The 16819-nt window shown below is 38.7% G+C and overlaps 1 long non-coding RNA gene across 11 annotated transcripts in view; it reads left to right on the forward strand.

The window, feature by feature from the left end:
- The first annotated feature begins 10524 nt into the window (after window positions 1-10524).
- Window positions 10525-16819, forward strand: part of LOC111160892 — a 48851-nt gene continuing 42556 nt past the window's right edge. For 8 of the 11 annotated variants that reach the window (XR_002641507.1, XR_002641510.1, XR_002641514.1 and 5 more), the window contains exon 1: window positions 10526-10671. This is a non-coding gene — a long non-coding RNA (uncharacterized LOC111160892). Of the gene's footprint in view, window positions 10672-11555; window positions 11599-16459; window positions 16502-16819 lie in introns of those variants that run through there. The other 3 variants (XR_002641511.1, XR_002641508.1, XR_002641509.1) reach the window with 3 other exon arrangements.

The raw sequence follows: 16819 nt of genomic DNA on the forward strand, positions 1-16819 counted from the left end.
GGCGGTTTAGAAACAAGTGGCGGTTTTTCTCTAGGGACCTCAGCAACGTCACAGAAGGTTTGCACACGGCCCCAGTTATGTGTCACAGACATTCCAGCTGCCCTTCCCCCCCACCCTGCCGGCCTGCCTGCCCGCCCTTTCCTTCCATCCTGGAAGTCAAAAGCATGGCTGAGTGTTGGTGTTTTCTGCCTTTTTTTCAAAGATTTATTTATTTATTTGAGAGAGAGAGCATAAGAGAGAGAGCAAGCATGAGAGGGAGAAGGTCAGAAGGAGAAACAGACCCCCTGCTGAGCAGGAAGACCGCTCTGGGACTCGATCCTGGCAGTCCAGGATCATGACCTGAGCCAAAGGCAGTCGCTCAACTAACTGAGCCAGCCAGGCGTCCTGTTTTCTGTCTTTTTTAAAAAATAAACACGTGGTGGGGCGCCTGGGTGGCTCGGTGGGTTAAGCCTCTGCCTTTGGCCCAGGTCATGATCCCAGAGTCCTGGGATCAAGCCCCGCGTCTGGCTCTCTGTTCAGCGGGGAGCCTGCTTCCCTTCCTCTCTCTCTGCCTGCCTCTCTGCCTACTTGTGATTTCTGTCTGTCAAATAAATGAATAAAATCTTTAAAAAAAAATAAATAAACACGTGGATCTTTAAGGTTGTTTGAATCCTTCCCTTTTCAGAAAATATACCCTATAAGATTTCTCACACTTAAGAATTAGATCTTCGTGATCTAGTAGATGAGAACGTTTTTACATATGCCCTACGGACATAGGAAAAATACGTATGAGATGTAGCTAATCCAGTAAATGAAAGAAACTATAGTAAGTTAGTTCCAACCTTCTTTTTTGTTTTAAAAAAATAAAATACAAATGTTCATATATATATAGGACACAGAAGGTAGGAAAAAAATCTTTTAAATGCCACAGTGAGGGTCACCTGGGTGGCTCAGGCGGTTTAGGGTCTGCTTTGGCTCAGGTCACGATCACAGAGTTCCTGGAGCTAGCCCGGAGTCCAGGTGCCTGCTCAGTGGGGAATCTGTTTCTCCCTCTGCCTCTCCCCCTGCATGGTGCTCTCTTCTTCTCTCTGTCAAATAAATAAAATCTTAAAAAAAAAATGCCACAGTGATACTTACTCACAATCTTGCAAATTTTATTGAGGGAATCCTAGTTTTCAACATAATCACCACCATTTAAGTTATAAAACATAACAAGATGGAAGCAGTCAATACAAAAAGCACTATCACTTGGAAAATAAATTACAAAACTGTAATTTAAATATTGGACACATTTCCTCTCTGTTGTTTTCTAAATTGTTTATATCTTACATAAACTGCATAAAGATTTATGGACATGTTCATTTATATAAACATACAAGTAAGTATGGAATACTAGACACTGAAATACCAACCATAGGTATTTTGGATTTACATGATTGAATACAATTTTTTACTCCTTATTTTCCTTCTCTGTACTTTGCAACTTTTGAAAGAGTTTAGATCATTGGTAATTTTATTTTATTTTATTTTATTTTATTTTAAATTTTATTTATTTATTTGACAGAGAAAGCGAGAGGGCACAAGCAGGTAGAACAGTAGAGGGAGAGGCAGAAGCAGGCTTTCCAATGAGGGACTCAATCCCAAGACCCTGGGATCATGACCCTAGCTGAAGGTAGGTGCTTAACCATCTGAGCCACCCAGGTGTCCCTGTTATTGGTAATTTTTAAAACTCATAATAAACATTTTTCTTTAAGTTACTAGTTAATTATGTGTTTTGCATATGAATTTTTCTCAGGCCCGCAACACAAATATATTTGGTAAAACAGACATAAGAATAGTATATGTAGCCATTGGTTTTTATTTTCAATATGTCTTAATTGGAGTTTGCAACTGGTTCCATAAATGCAATGACAAAGATAAATATTTTCAAAAATTGATAAACGTTTAGAGCCAAAGAACATGAGCAGTTGCCATATATATAGTAATGAAATGAGTTTTATTCATAAACAATTAAATGATGTTGCATAAATGGTTTCAAAAGACAAAAAAAATCTCTGTGGTTCAAAATTTGATATGTGTTTATTAAATTAAACTTATGAATTATCACACATATATTTCTCTATAGGTTTATACTTGTATTAAAGTAATACATGCCCACAGTCTAAAGTATTGATTTTCAAACAGCTTTAATTGAGACATGAAGTAAGATATGCATTTTACATCATGATAGAGGATATATGTGTGTGTGTTATAACTCAAACAAATTTTAGGAAAAATATTTACCTTTAATGTGTGCAATGCCCTTTGATGTTTTCTTTTATTTTAGGTATTAAAAGAATAATTTACTCATACCAATAAATTTGATAACCTAACAAAATGGACACATTTCTTATAAAACACAACGTACCATAAGTGATACAACTAGGAAATCTAACGTGTTCTCTATCCATTAATTTTTTTAATTTAGAAACTTCCAAGAAATTTAAAATAAAACCCACCTAAAAATTAGGATCATATAATAATGTAAGTTATCCACCAGAATGTGTAAAAGATGCATATGGCAAAAGGGAACTTAAAATGATGAAGTAACTATGAAATTTATATATCTATATCTATATACCTTAAGTTCATTATATCACCAGTTGTATTTTCTAGCCTAGAACTGTTGGGTAAGACAAGGGGAAAGAGGAAATTAATATTCATTTAATATGTACAGTACACTAGACACTATGGCATACATTTTGAATTAGAAGGGCAAATGATTTTTTTTTAGATTTTCTTTATTTATTTGAGAAAGACAGAGATAGCGAGAGAGAGCACAAGTGGGGAGTAGAGGGAGAAACAGGCTCCCCAGTGAGCAGGGAGCCCAAAGCAGGACTCAATCCCAGGACCCTGAGGTTACAACCTGAGCCAAAGGCAGATGCTTAACCGAATGAACCACCCAGGTGCCCCAGGAGAGCAAATGATTTCTATAAGGAAATATATCCTTCCCTGTTTTTCCTGAAACTTGAGATCCTGAAAATCTAATTCAACTTAATATTACGGGAAGACAACATGAAATTTTGAAGAGAGGTGATGAATTTGTGAGCCCCTGCAACTCTTTTTGTTCCCCCTTCAGGCAAACACCCTAGTTTTTTTTTTTTTTTCTTTTTCAAGTTTTTATTAACTTCTAGTTAGTTAGCACACAGTGTAGTATTAGTCTCAGGTGTAGAATTTAGTGACTCATCACTTACATGCAACACCCAGTTCTCATCACCACAAATGTCCTCCTTAATACCCATTCCCTATTTAACCTCCTCTGCTCCCCTCCCCTCCAGTAACCCTCAGCTTGTTCTGTACAGTTAAGAGTCTTTTTCCTGGTTTGCCTCTTTTTCCCCTCTATGCTCAGCTGTTTTGTTTCTTAAATTCTACATATGAGTGAAATCATTGGTTTTTGTCTTTCTCTGACTGACTTATTTCGCTTAGCATAATACTTTCTACCTCCATCTACATCACTGTAAATGGCAAGATTTCATTCTTCTTTATGGCTGAGTAATATTAGTGTGTGTGTGTGTGTGTGTGTGTGTGTGTGTGTGGTCTTCTGGATGTGGAATATTTATATATTGGAGTATATATATATATACATATATATATGTATATATATATACATACATACATATGTATCTCACATCTTCTTTATCCATTCATCAGTTAATGGACATTTGGGCTCTTTCCATAATTTGGCTATGACGTTTTCCATTCATGTTGTAATAAATGCTGGTGGTGACCTATTAAATTCATCTCTCAAATACATTAAATGATTGCAACTCACAGTTTAGAGCACACCGATCTAAAAGAATCATAACTATAAATGATATTTATGAGTTCTTGATGTTTCAATTTTAGATGTTTTAATTGATCTATGATTTTCTGTTTCAGAGAATGAACATTTAGCTCTCCCTTACCTATATCAACTTTTGGTCCTCCTGATACACTTACACATTTCTAATTCTCCACCTCAACCCGACCCCCTGCCACTGCTTCACTTTTCTCCTATTATTGGTTGGGTCGATATCCAACATTTACATAATTATAGCTAAGTAAATGCTACTTATGGCTGAGCCATGAATACTCTGTTCAATTTTCAGTACCTGCACAGCTTTTTGTCTCATGGATTTAGTTACTGTCATTCTTTGTTTTCTTAGTTTCTCATATACTCACCTCAATTCTATTTCATATATTTATATGGCTACCTTTATACCAGTATCATAAGGTCTTCATTACTGTGGTACTTTTCTCTTCTTTTCCAAAATGTTGTGACTATTCTGAGTTTCCATATGAAATTAGGTATCACTTTGTCAATTTCTGCAAAAAAAGGAAACTAAGATTTTAATACATATTGTGGAATCTGTAGATAGATTTGGAGAGTATTAACAATCATAAATCATCCAATATATGAGCACGGGATGTTGTTCCATTTATTTAGGTTTTTATTTTCACCCAACAATGTTTTGTAGTTTTCAGTGTACAAGTCTCATGTATCTTTTGCTAATTTTTTTCTAAGTATTTCATTCTTTTTCATATTATTTTAAATGGAATTATTTTCCTAATTTCATTTTTGATTGTTCATTGCCAGTATATAAAAATATAATTATTTTTGTATACTGATCTTTTATCCTGCAACCTTGCTGAATTGAACTGATTTTTAGTCCCAATAGTTTTTCTTAGCTGATTCCTTAAGATCTTATAGACAAGATTATGTCAGACTATGGAGATAGTTTGAATTCTTCCTTTCCAATCTGGGTGGCATTTTCTTGCCTAACTGCCCTGAGTAGAACTTTCAATACAATGCTGAATAGAAATAGTGAAAGTCGACATTCTTGTCTTGTTCCTGATCTAGGGGGAAAGCTTTGCCTTTAGGATCATTAAGTACGATGTTAGCTATGGGTTTTTCATACATATTCTTTATCAGGTGAAGAAGTTCTACTTTGTTGAATGTTCTTATCATGGAAGGGTGTTGAATTTTGTCAAATGCTATTTCTGCATCTTGAGTTTACCTTGACTCTTCACATTTGCTAGAACGACCGGTTGAATAGAAGTTGTGAAAATGAACATCATTGTGTTGTTCTTGACCTAAAGGGGAAAGCATTCAGTCTCACCATTAAGTATGATGTTAACTGTGGGCTTTTGGTAGATGCCCTTTATCAGATTGAGGAAGTTTCCTCCTATTCCTGGTGTATTAAGCATTTTTTTTTAATCATAGAAGTTCACTGGATCTTGTCAAATTCTTCTGTGGCTATTGAGTTGACTACATGGTTTTGTCCTTTATTCTATTAATATGGTGTATTACATTGATTTTTATATGTTCATCTAATCCTACATTCCTCAGATAAATACTGCTTGATCAAGATGTGTAATCCTTTTTATGCTGCTGGATTTGGCATTCTAGTATTTTGTTGAGTGTTTTTGCATCTTTATTGATAGAGAATGTTGAGCTATTGCACTTTTATGATGATGATGATGATATCTCTGGTTGTCATTTCAAAGTAATACTGATCTCAAAGAATGATTTTTGAGGTCTTCCCACCTCTTCTACTCTTTGGAATAGTTTGTAAAGAATTGATACTATTTCTTTTTTAAATGTTTGGAAATTTTCACTACTTAAGCCATCTTAGTCTGAGTCTTTCTTGTGGGAAGTTTGTAAATTACTAATTTAGTTTATTTACTTGTTGTAGGTCTATTCAGGTTTTGTATTTCTTTTTGAGGCAGCTTTGGTAGTTTGTCTTTCTGGGAATTTGTCTAATTCATCTAGGTTACCTAATTTATTGGCATACCATTGTTCATAGTAGTCATTTATACTCCTTTTATTTCTATAAGGTCAGTAGTGATGCCTTCTCTTCCACTCCTGGTTTTGGAAATTTGAGTCTTCTCTCTCTTTTTCTTGGCCAGTCCAGCTAAAGGTTTTTTCAATTTTCCTGATCTTTCAAAAAGCTACTTTTGGCTTAGTCGATTTTCCATAGCGGGTTTTTTTTTTTTAACTCTTTATTTCACTATAATTTTTATTCCTTCCTTCTGCTTGCTTTAAGCTTAGTTTGCTCTTTTTTGTTCAGTTTCTTAAGGGGGAGGATTAGGTTATTGATTTAAGATCTCTCTTGTTTTTATGTGGGTATTTACAGCTATATACTTCCCTCTGCGCACTACTCCCGTACTCCACTGCTACTCCCTCTGAGCTGCATCCCATAAATTTGGGTACGTTGTGGTTTTTTTCTCCATTTATTTCAAAGTGTTTATTAATTTTCCTTGTGACTACTTCTTTGAGCCACTGGTTATTCAGGAGTGCAATATTTAATTTCCACATTTTTGTGAATTCCCTAAATTTCCTCTTGTTATTGATTTATAATTTCATTCCATTATGATTGGAGAACATACTTTGTATAATTTCAATCATTTTACACTTATTGAAGCTTGTTTTATGGCCTAGCATATGGTCTGTCTTAGAAAAATGTTTCATGAGGGCTTGAAAAGAACATTTATTCTGCTGCTATTGGTTGGAACATTCTCTAAATGTCAGATTAATTTGGTTGATAGTATTGTTCCGGCTTTCTATATCATTGTTGATTTTCTGTCCACTTGCAGCATCCATTATCATGAATAGAATATTAAGTTTCCAACTATTATTGTTGGATTATTCATTTATCTATTTAATTTTGTCTTTTTTTTTTCCTAAGCATTTTTGGGATCTTTTGTTAGGTGCATATATGTTTTTAGTTGTTATAATTTCTTGATGAATCATCCTTTTTATCATTATAAAATGCTTTAACATTTTAAATATTTCTCCAAGGTGTCACATTTCTCTCTAACCCACAACTACTCTAAAGCAGGTGTACATCATCTCTTGACCAAGTGATTTGTCTAAAATGCAAAGTTCACCACATCACTCTCTTGCTTAAAATCTTTCTCTTCAATAACTACTAGATAAACTCTGTTGGGCCCAAGAGAGTAAGTAATCTTCCCAAGATCAAATTAAAACAGTGACCGAGCTAGGACTATATTCCAGGTTTCCCAGCTCCCAACTGAATACCTCCCCCTTTACTGTATGTATCACTGAGCTGGGTACTCTGGACTAGCTTATTCAAACTTCGTTTAATTATCCTTCTTGTTTGAAAAGCTGGAAAGTCAAAAAGTCCACTTTCTATACTCACTTGCAGCCATAATTCTGGAGATAAAATAACATCTATCAATTAGAATCGAGTCCTCAAGATTTGGAAAGCAAATGTGACATCTTCCAGTTACATTTGCCTATTCCTGACAAGTGAATTGTGCAGACTTGTCACACAAATAATTTTAATGTTCATTCATTAGCAGTGTTTGCCAATAATCAGTTATGATGGTGACAGCAGAAGCTGTGGTTTTTCACTTTGGCTTTGGCTTTGGTGTACTCTTAAATTCATGAGATGCAGTTGGAGCCTCATAGATACCAGCAATTCTGGTTAGTTTTTTACTTTTGTTTTTTGTTTGTTTTGAGAGGTAATCTGTAAATTCTGCCCTAGTTGGGGCTGCCAGAACCATGGATCCATGGTCCCAATTCTAATGGGGACCCCATTTTCCTGGGCCCTAGAGTTCACACTCACAATCTGAGACTGGAGCCCACAGACCCAGTGGAAACACTGTAATCCCACTTCTGGGAGTACTTAAACTCTCAAGCCCACACTCTGGATTTCCTAAACCCTGTCCTAAGGGCTTCTAGGCCAAGAATCTCTGATCTGAGCCCCTTACCCACCCAAGACCCCTAAGTCCAGTTCTGTGTCTCCAAGACTCAGATTTGAACACACAGACACAGTGAAAATGACTTATACCAGCTTGGAGCCTCCATCTAGAGAACCCCCACCAGACCAGGACCTCCACCTTTAATGATGCCCATGCAGAGATTCCCTCCATGGTCCCTCAAGCCAGATGGGGATATTTTGGATTGGGAAGGGATTTCAAACCTGATCAATCCTTTCCCCCATCCCACCCATCCAAGAGCTACCTTACCCCAGAAGCCCAAACCCTAGTCCAAATGGACTCTCAAGCCCCCAGCCAGAGGACAGGTCCCCACTGCAAGGCCTCATATTATTTCTCCATGTCCAGCTGCCAGAAATGTATATTTTGTAGGGAGGGGGCAGGCTCAGGGCAAAGCAGTCACCTGACGCATTTTTTTTCCCTCGGGAATCTTAAGTCTCAGCCATGTTCTCTGTTAGGTGGTTTTTTGAAGGGTGGTGGCTGCTGGGGAGGCAGGGGCCTGGGCAGGGGGGGCTGGGAAATGTGCCTGCAGGACTTTGGTGGCAGCAGCGGTGGTAACAGAACTCTGGTTGGTTAGTTCTATATTCTTCTGGGAGTTATTCCTTGAGACTCCACCTAGAACCTGTTCCTCTTTTCCTTCCAAGTAGTTTGTAGGCATGTAATTTTTTATATTAAACTCCTTCCTACATCTAAAATACAGGTGGGTTTTCTGCTCCTTACCATGAATCCTGACTGATACAAATATCTCCTAAATTATAATTATGACCTCCTTAAAAACATACACGTCCTCTAAAATGACACATCTTTTCTCTCTAACCAGATATCTTCTATTACCCATACATAAGACTGGATGGATTCTAGGCCATAGTGTATCTCATTTTTGCCCCCTGGTTGGATTTTTGTTGCAAGAGGTTTTTTCCCCTAGGTAATTTATCAGGGAGTCAATAAACAAAACAATCCCATTACTTGATCTCTTAGGCATTTTGTTCACATATTCAAATTAATTAGCCTTTAGCAATGAAATTAAGGCCATTACTAACATGAGTTTGATAGTGTACCATCTTGCCAGTCTCTGTTTTCCCATTGCCTCATTCCTCAAAAATGACAAAGAACAGACAAGTTCTTGTGCCAATGTAGACTAGTACTATCATGGAAAAATTACTGGACTCTGAGAAGACCAGGGTACTTATTTCCTCAGTTGTTTTATATCCTTGTATTGATAGCTTTTGCAAATTTAAGTCCAGTTCCATGTCAGATTTCGCTGATGCAGAATATGACAATGCAAAGCTGTATTCAAGGGATTAATAGTGTATTCTTGATTGCCTCTTCTCCCTGTGCCCCAATCTCAGTTCAGGGTATTCACAGGTTTCAAGAAATCCTCTGTGTTAGTCAGGATTCTTCAGAGAAGCAGAACCAACATGATATCTATCTATCTATCTATATATGTCTATATATGGATATATATGACCATACCAATATGATACATATATATCTCCAACACAGCTATAATTAATATATCTATAGTTATAATTATAATTATATATTTATGTCTATCTGGGAAGCCCCAAATCTAGGAAGAGTTGATGTTGCAGTTCAAGTCTAAAAGCTATCTGCTAGGAGAATTCTCTCTTGCTTGGGGAAGCAAGGCCTTCAAATGATGGATAAGGCCATCCACATTATAGAAGGTAACCTGGTTTACTCAAAGTCCACAGATTTAAACGTTAATCTCCCCCAAAAACACCTTCACAGAAACATCCATAATAATATTTGACCACATATCTAGACACCGTGGCCCAGCCAAGTTGGCACATAAAATTAACCATCACATCCTCTAAGAGTATAGAGAGAGGGAAATACAGCCTCAGAATGTCAGCCTAAAATGGGTGGATAAATTAGAGGTCTCCAAATTTCTCCTTTACCACTTCTGAACTGGGAAGTTCAGACAAATAGGTAGGCCCAGAACTCGAAGTATTTTATAGGATTCAAAATTTCCAACTTGTGCCGCCTTTTGGAATTTCTCTTCAGATGGGACCATTGTAGATTATCGAAGTTTCATTAAAAGGAAGAGAAGTGGAAAGAGCAAGTAACTCCATCTGCAAGAATTGAGGTCAGACCTCAATTTTACAATACTTAAAAAAATGAATGGTGTCCATTTATTTTAAAAGATAAAGCTGCTAATTAGCAACATGGAAAAATAGTTAAGATGACACATTGTTACAGCTATAAAAATAAAATGTCAATGTTAAAACATTACATGTTTAAACAAAAATGTAAAGAACACAAAGATATGCTAATGGCATGAGGTTTCTTTTTGGATTAATGAAAAATTCTAAAATCACGGTGCCGGCTGTACAACTCTGAATATACTACAATCCATTGCATTGTACACCTTAAGTTGGTGCACTGTAAGACACAAAATTTTGTCTCAATAAAACTTATACAACAACGAAAAGAACAAAAAGAGCAAATAAAGGCAGCCAACGGGGAGACTTGGTAATGAAATGGTGAGCTAAGAATAGGAGAGGCATTGATGAAGGAAGGATGGGCTGAAGAAGGGATAGTGACGGAGGCCGGTGAGACCAAGGGGAGAAAACGTGGAAGAGGCCGGATGGGCTAGGGACCCCGGCGCTGAGGAAAAGGTGAAGGCCGCAGGGTTAACCTCCGAAAGGCGGTAACGGGTGGGGGTGGATAGAAGAGGGCGTACTCAGCGCATGCGCCAGAAGCCTACTGCGGCGATCCCGGAGAGGCAGTCCTTTAACTTGCATCAGCACTGCGGTTTAAGGCGCCACTGGTTTTCTTTCGTCTGTCCAGTTCTACCTTGGCCTGTGTAGCCACCTTAGACCCGCGGAATCTGTGCCGCTGCTCCCTCTACCTTCTCTTTCGGCGGCCAGCACTAAGAATTCGTGCTACGACGCTCGATTCAGCCAGAAGGTAGGAGAAGAACATGGAGGGCGGCGGAGGGAACTCGGGACGGGGAGATCCTTAATCTGAGTATTCTCCCGGTTCACGAGAGGAAAAAGTGGGGGACAGCATCGGTCTCAAACCTACAAAAGGATGTTGAGAGTGTACTTTCCATTGTGAAAGGCTGTAGACTCCTTTACTCTAATCATGGTTGAGGCACATGAGCGTCGGTATTTTCCATAACGTTGTTAAAAAATTTGGGGTCCCTTACGTAGCAGAGGTGTATTTAAAGGATGGGCCTTAGGTGTAGGCTTATCCAATTATGAGAGCTTTCTTTGCCTTTGTTCTGGGTAGTGGGTCTTATTACGGAGACTGAGGGTCCTCCAGCTCCTCCCTGGGGGCCGGGGCGGATTCCGTCGAGATTTGCTCTCTGCAGTCACCTGCAGTGTTTCCATTTCCCTAGTGTATCACACGGACCCCCATTAGGAAATGCTGGTAGTGTCCCTCCTTGAGTAGTGGGGCACAGCTTTACCGATATATATACATGCATCAGGCAAGTATATATAAGAAACGGAGGAGGGAGGGCTGGGCATAGAGGACGGGCTTGGTGCGCATGTGTATTTGAGAGGTTGGGGGAGGCGCGGGATCGCGCTTGTATATTTGAGAAGGCCCTGATGCGGAGGGAAGGGGCCCCAGTTGGGGAGAGGGGAGGTGAGCACGCGCAAGCTTGGGGCGTTGCGGGGGGCGGGGGCAGGGTGTCGAATGCGTAACTAAGAAAGCAAAGTTTCTAGTACACAGTTGGGAGGGAAAGTGAAGGCGCGCATGCGTACTTGAGACGACATTGTGACTGTTGGCTTTAGGGTGAGAGAGGGGCGCAGGCGTATTTCAGACGGAATGACTGGGAGGGGAGGCGCGCGCCGTGGGTGTAATTAAGATTGCAAAATGGCGAGGGGGGAGGTAAGTTGTCTTTGCTTGGCCATCTTGGGCTAGGGGGCCCTGCAGAGAAGTAGAATCTACCTTTCTGGTTGGGTGAAGGGATCTGTCGACTGGGAGATGTCTTAGGCTGTGGCCAAATCCACCGGAAATTCACCCAGAATCTTAGCCTTTCAGTGGCCCATTGATAATATGTGGGTTTGAAAATGGGGAGATGACTGTCTAAAAGGTTTCGGCAGCTGACTGTGTGTAGGAAATGCATAAAATTGGAGCACTGGAGCCAGGCCACATTCCGGCAATACACATTTGGAGGGCTCTCTGTCAGACTGTGGGCCGCCGTACTTGTCTCTGGACACATTCTCTCGTCCCATCAGAGCAGCAGAACACAGTGATTGCAGTATTGTGAGAATTTATTGTTATGTTGGTTAGAAGCCCTTGATTTCCCCCACTGCAGAATACTGGTGTGAGGATTTGGCTGTGTTTCCAAGTGCTTGTTACACTTTAAACCTAGAATTTGGGCAGATGGTAATGATGGTATGAAGGTGATCTAGGTTCATATCCTTTCCTCTAAATTATTTTTTTTTCTGTAAAACTTGAACCAGGGCAAAGATTTTTTTAGGTAGCTGTACTGTCGTGGATCTCAGAGGGCTGTCAATGAATTTCTACTGTAAATCGCTAAAACTAATAGTTTAGCACTTAAATATGTAGCACAGAGGGCACAGGATTCAAAATAGAAGAGACCGCGGTTGCCCAATAATCCTCGCAGTTATCTCATACTGGTCCTTTTCCTTCTCTGAGCCCATTTCTCTATAGTAATAATTCTGTTTAAATGTCTGTAGCACATAAAACTATATGCCAGGTGCTGGTCTACATGCTTTTACACATGCCTTAACTCATTTAGTACTCTCGACAATCTTATGAAATAGCAGTACCATTTTTCATATTTTACAAATGAGAAATGTGGGGGGCACATAAGATTAAGTAATTTGCCCAAGGCTTTACATCCATTTGGATGGCTGAAACTGGATTTTTATCCAAGTTGTATAACTCCATAATGCTGTGCTCTTAAACATTATGCTTTATTACCCTGAAATGAGGGTTCAAAATTTAAAATACCCTTCTTTTATGATTTCAAATTTTGTTTGTAATTTACCTGTGCTGTTTAAGAAAGGCGACCTGTTTGCTCTTGGCCGCTTTTTATTCAGTGCATTGTACAGGGCTACAGGGCTACATATGGAGAAGACAAAAAGTAAAGAATTGTTGATTTGGAGCCTATCGGGGTGGCCATCCTTATCTACCCTTGTCTTCTATGCTTTTTGTTCTGCAGAGGGCTTAAAATGGCCGACTGCCGCAGACTGGACACACCCTTCTTGTTTTGCCTGATTTGAGATCTGGTCAAATGCTTTGAGACAGCAGTCTTTTGCTGCAGTAGAGATTTTTTTTTTTTTTTTGGTTACCCATTATTAATGTTTTGGTGTGTTAATGCAAATGTTCAATAATAAAGGAGAATTTTTTTCTTATAATAAAAGACTGAAAATACATGCATTTCTTTTTTATTATTGGTTAGGATGGATTCGCTGAAGTGGAATTACTATTGTCAGCGTTTTTAACACTCAGTATGTATTGACAGATTTCATTCTGAAAAGGTCATACCAGTTTTTACTCACACAGGCATTGAGTGGTGTTTGTTTTAAAAAATATGTTATGGATAAAAAACAGTAGTGTTTTAATTTTGCATTTCTTTGGTTATGAGTGAGTTTGGACTCCTTTATTTTTAGTTTAATTTTCTTTGGTGTGATGTTAGTTCAGGTCTTATACTGATTTATCTATTGGAGTTTTAGTTTAGTGTTATTGTTCTATTTGAAAGTGTTCTTCAGATAAAGGCTATTACTCAGATTTCTGCAGTGTTACATACATCAGGTTATTGTTTGCCTTTTAATTTTTGTTTTTAAATTTTGGGTTAGTAGAGATTCGAAAGCAAGTGGTCAAATATCTGTCTATTTTGTAATTTTTCTTCCATTGTTTAAGTTTGAATAGTTCCCTCAATCTAGAAATTTGGTACATATTCATTGTAGCTTTATCTGAGGATAACCATCAAGTTTGGGGGGAAAGGATCTGTAATTTCACTGCCCAGAGATGACCCAGTGTTTATAAATGTGTTCACGTCTTTTCATTCCCTGCATTTTTCTACAGTTGATCATGTATTTGTACTATTTTACGTTGTGTTTTGTGTTTAACATTATAGCATGCATTTTTCCACGTTAAACATTGTTTGCATTTGTCATCTAGTGGTTTCATGGTGTCTACTTGTATGGAAATATTTTTGAATTTTCAGTATTTTAAATGATGTAATGAATGTCTTTTCAATTTCATTTAGTTTTTATTGTTTGTTTATTTTGAGTTATTTCTTTATAGAATGGAGTTCCAGAATTAGAATTGTTCATCAAAAAGTTAGAACGTTATAAAGATTTGCTATATAGTAACATTCAAAAAATTATGTCATTTGGGGCTGCCTGGGTGGCTCAGTGGGTTGAGCCTCTGCCTTCGGCTCGGGTCGTGATCTCGGGGTCCTGGGATCGAGTCCCGCATCGGGCTCTCTGCTAGGCAGGGAGCCTGCTTCCTCCTCTCTCTCTCTCTCTCCACTTGTGATCTCTCTCTGTCAAATAAATAAAATATTTAAAAAAAAAATTATGTCATTTTTTTGTACCCATCTACTTAGGTATTTAGAAAAAAATTTTTTGCTACCTTATATGTAAGAGAATGGTGTCTTTGTTTTACTATCCATTTCTCTGATTCCTGGTGAGGCCAGACTCTCAAATGTTAATTATTAGCTCTTTGTGAACTATTCGATTTGTGTCTGAATGTTATGTATTTGTAAGAGCTCTGTATTATGTGTTCTGTATAAGGATCTATTATCCTCTGTCATTTATTGCAAATAACAAACGTGATTTGTTGCACATATACTCCTGGTATATGTTGCCATTGAGTGTTAAGAAATGTTTGTGATTCCAAAGACAACTGTTTAATGGGATACATATCAGGTTCTTGGTAGCCATTTTGAGATAACATTTGTCTGTCCTTTAAATAGATAGCCCTGTGTTTTTATTTAAATAGAGAGCAGTCTTGAGTGCTGCTGCATAGCATTGGTACACCCTGGCTTTGGGTGTGGGAAGAAGACATGGCAACATTTTGTCCCTAATAAGAAACCAACTTAGACAAGACACAAAGCAGTAGAACCCTCCCCCCCATCCGTTCGGGGACTGATCTTATTTTGAATACTTAGGAGTGTTCTGGAGGAGGATGTGGACATACTGTGATGTCCACATTTATAGATAACATTGAACTCTTCAGGGGTGTAAAATGCTAGGAGAAACAGACTGTAACACCTGAGAAGGCACTGTGAGTGTGGGCTGACAGTGGCAGAATGGAACAATGTAGGCAAGAGCAATAAGAAGACTTCAGGGGGAAGTAGTATGTTAAGCATATAAAAGTGGCCTTGAAGACATTGGGTCCGAAGATGGGGACCTCAGTGTTAAATGGCAACAATCTGTTGATGTCATCAGCTCAGTTTGCTGGTTGCAGAGACAGAAGAGCCATTAAAACCCTAGGCCTTATTAAGAACAGTATGGGGCACAGAAAAATTCCATCCTGTCTTTGTATAAAGCCATCTGAACCAAGTGATTAGTTAACACTAGTAATCTCTCCTCGAGTCTCTTATTATCACTCAATGTTGAAAAGTGGTTGGGAAAATTGTATTACCTCCTTGTTTCATATTTCTTATTTATTTTGTTATTTACTATTATGTAGGTAATTTAGATATTCTTAAAATTTGGGGGGTGAGGTGTCTTAAAACATTTCCTGAAGCTGGGTCTCTTATTTGGGGTTCCAGAGAATCTGTTTAATTATATTTATTAAGTCAAGCTTTCTAAATTATCATTCCCAATCTATGGGCTCTATACTATCTCATATATTTAATAGCATTCTGATGTTTACTTTTTCAGTGAAGGGTGGGGATTATAGGATTTAGAGGTGCCCAGTGATTTGTTACTTACTGCTTTTTGCTATCGAATTACACTGGGTTAATCCAGGTAGTTATAAGCCCCCATTTTTCAGCATTTTGTTAGTTGCAGGTGTTAAAGGAGGCTTACTGCCTGTTGGGGGGAGGTTCACAGATGTGTAATAAGCAAAACAAAACAACAGAGCTTGTATTGTAGAGGAGGTAGTTGAGAAGAGCCTTTACTGGATGTCTCTGTCTGAAGCGTGGGAGTCCCATTTTACATCATGGCCAGTGTCTAGTTCCCAAACCTATCTCTCTGATCAGGAGTTAGGGAGAGCGTGGGTATTTGAAATAGCCTAAAAGCCTTAACCTTTGATTTCTACAATCTCTTCCTCCCACTCTTGATGTTACAGCCAGCAGCAGCCTGGAGCAGCGCCCCCTGGAAAGAAATTTTACATCGGCCATTATAATACAACCTGATAAGTGTTGCAGCACTTACCAGGTTGTATTGTAATTGTCTGTGTATATGCCTATCTCCCTTCCTATGTTCTCAGTTAGACTGTAAGCTCCTTGAGGGCAGGGACAGTGTCTTCTTCAGAGCCCAGCCTGGCACATTAGTAGGCCTCAGTAAATGTTTATTGGATGAATAAATGAATGAGTCATCAACAAACATTTATCGTGTGCCTGCTAAGGTGATCTCCACAGGCTCTGGACTGTCAACTGTTATTCACAACGCATGTGGTCAGAAACGTGCTGTTCCTTTCTAGTTATGTATATAAAGAGTTTTTCTGAGATAATGCTATTTTTGTGTTTGGATTTCAGTCCTTGGTACTTACAGATGTTGCTACCGTTACTGCTGCTGACATCCTCTTCCTTGGTGGGACCTGGGTGATAGCTGCCAGATCAGGAGCCTCATCCTCACTGCCCAGGGTGCGCTAAATGGTTCCTATCTGTAGACTCATCCCCTTTTCAGTCCTCCTCAGGTCATCCTTCAAGTGGTGTTCCTAGGTAGGACTGCACGTTCTAGATGAGGGGTAGGCAAATGCAGCCCATGGACTGCCTTGTTTTGCAAATAAAGTTTTTTTGGAACACATGTTATTTGTTGATATTTTGTCTGTGGCCTTTCTGTCCTGCAGCAGCAGCGTTGAGTACATCAGAGACCTGGTGGCCCATAAGGCCTGTCCTTTACAGAAAAACATTGCCTACCCTGCTTTGGATCACTAAGCGACGGTGATGGTTTCATGTTCC

Source organism: Enhydra lutris, unplaced genomic scaffold (assembly GCF_002288905.1).
Source record: "Enhydra lutris kenyoni isolate GAN:26980312 unplaced genomic scaffold, ASM228890v2 scaffoldscaffold79, whole genome shotgun sequence".
NCBI lineage: Eukaryota > Metazoa > Chordata > Mammalia > Carnivora > Mustelidae > Enhydra > Enhydra lutris.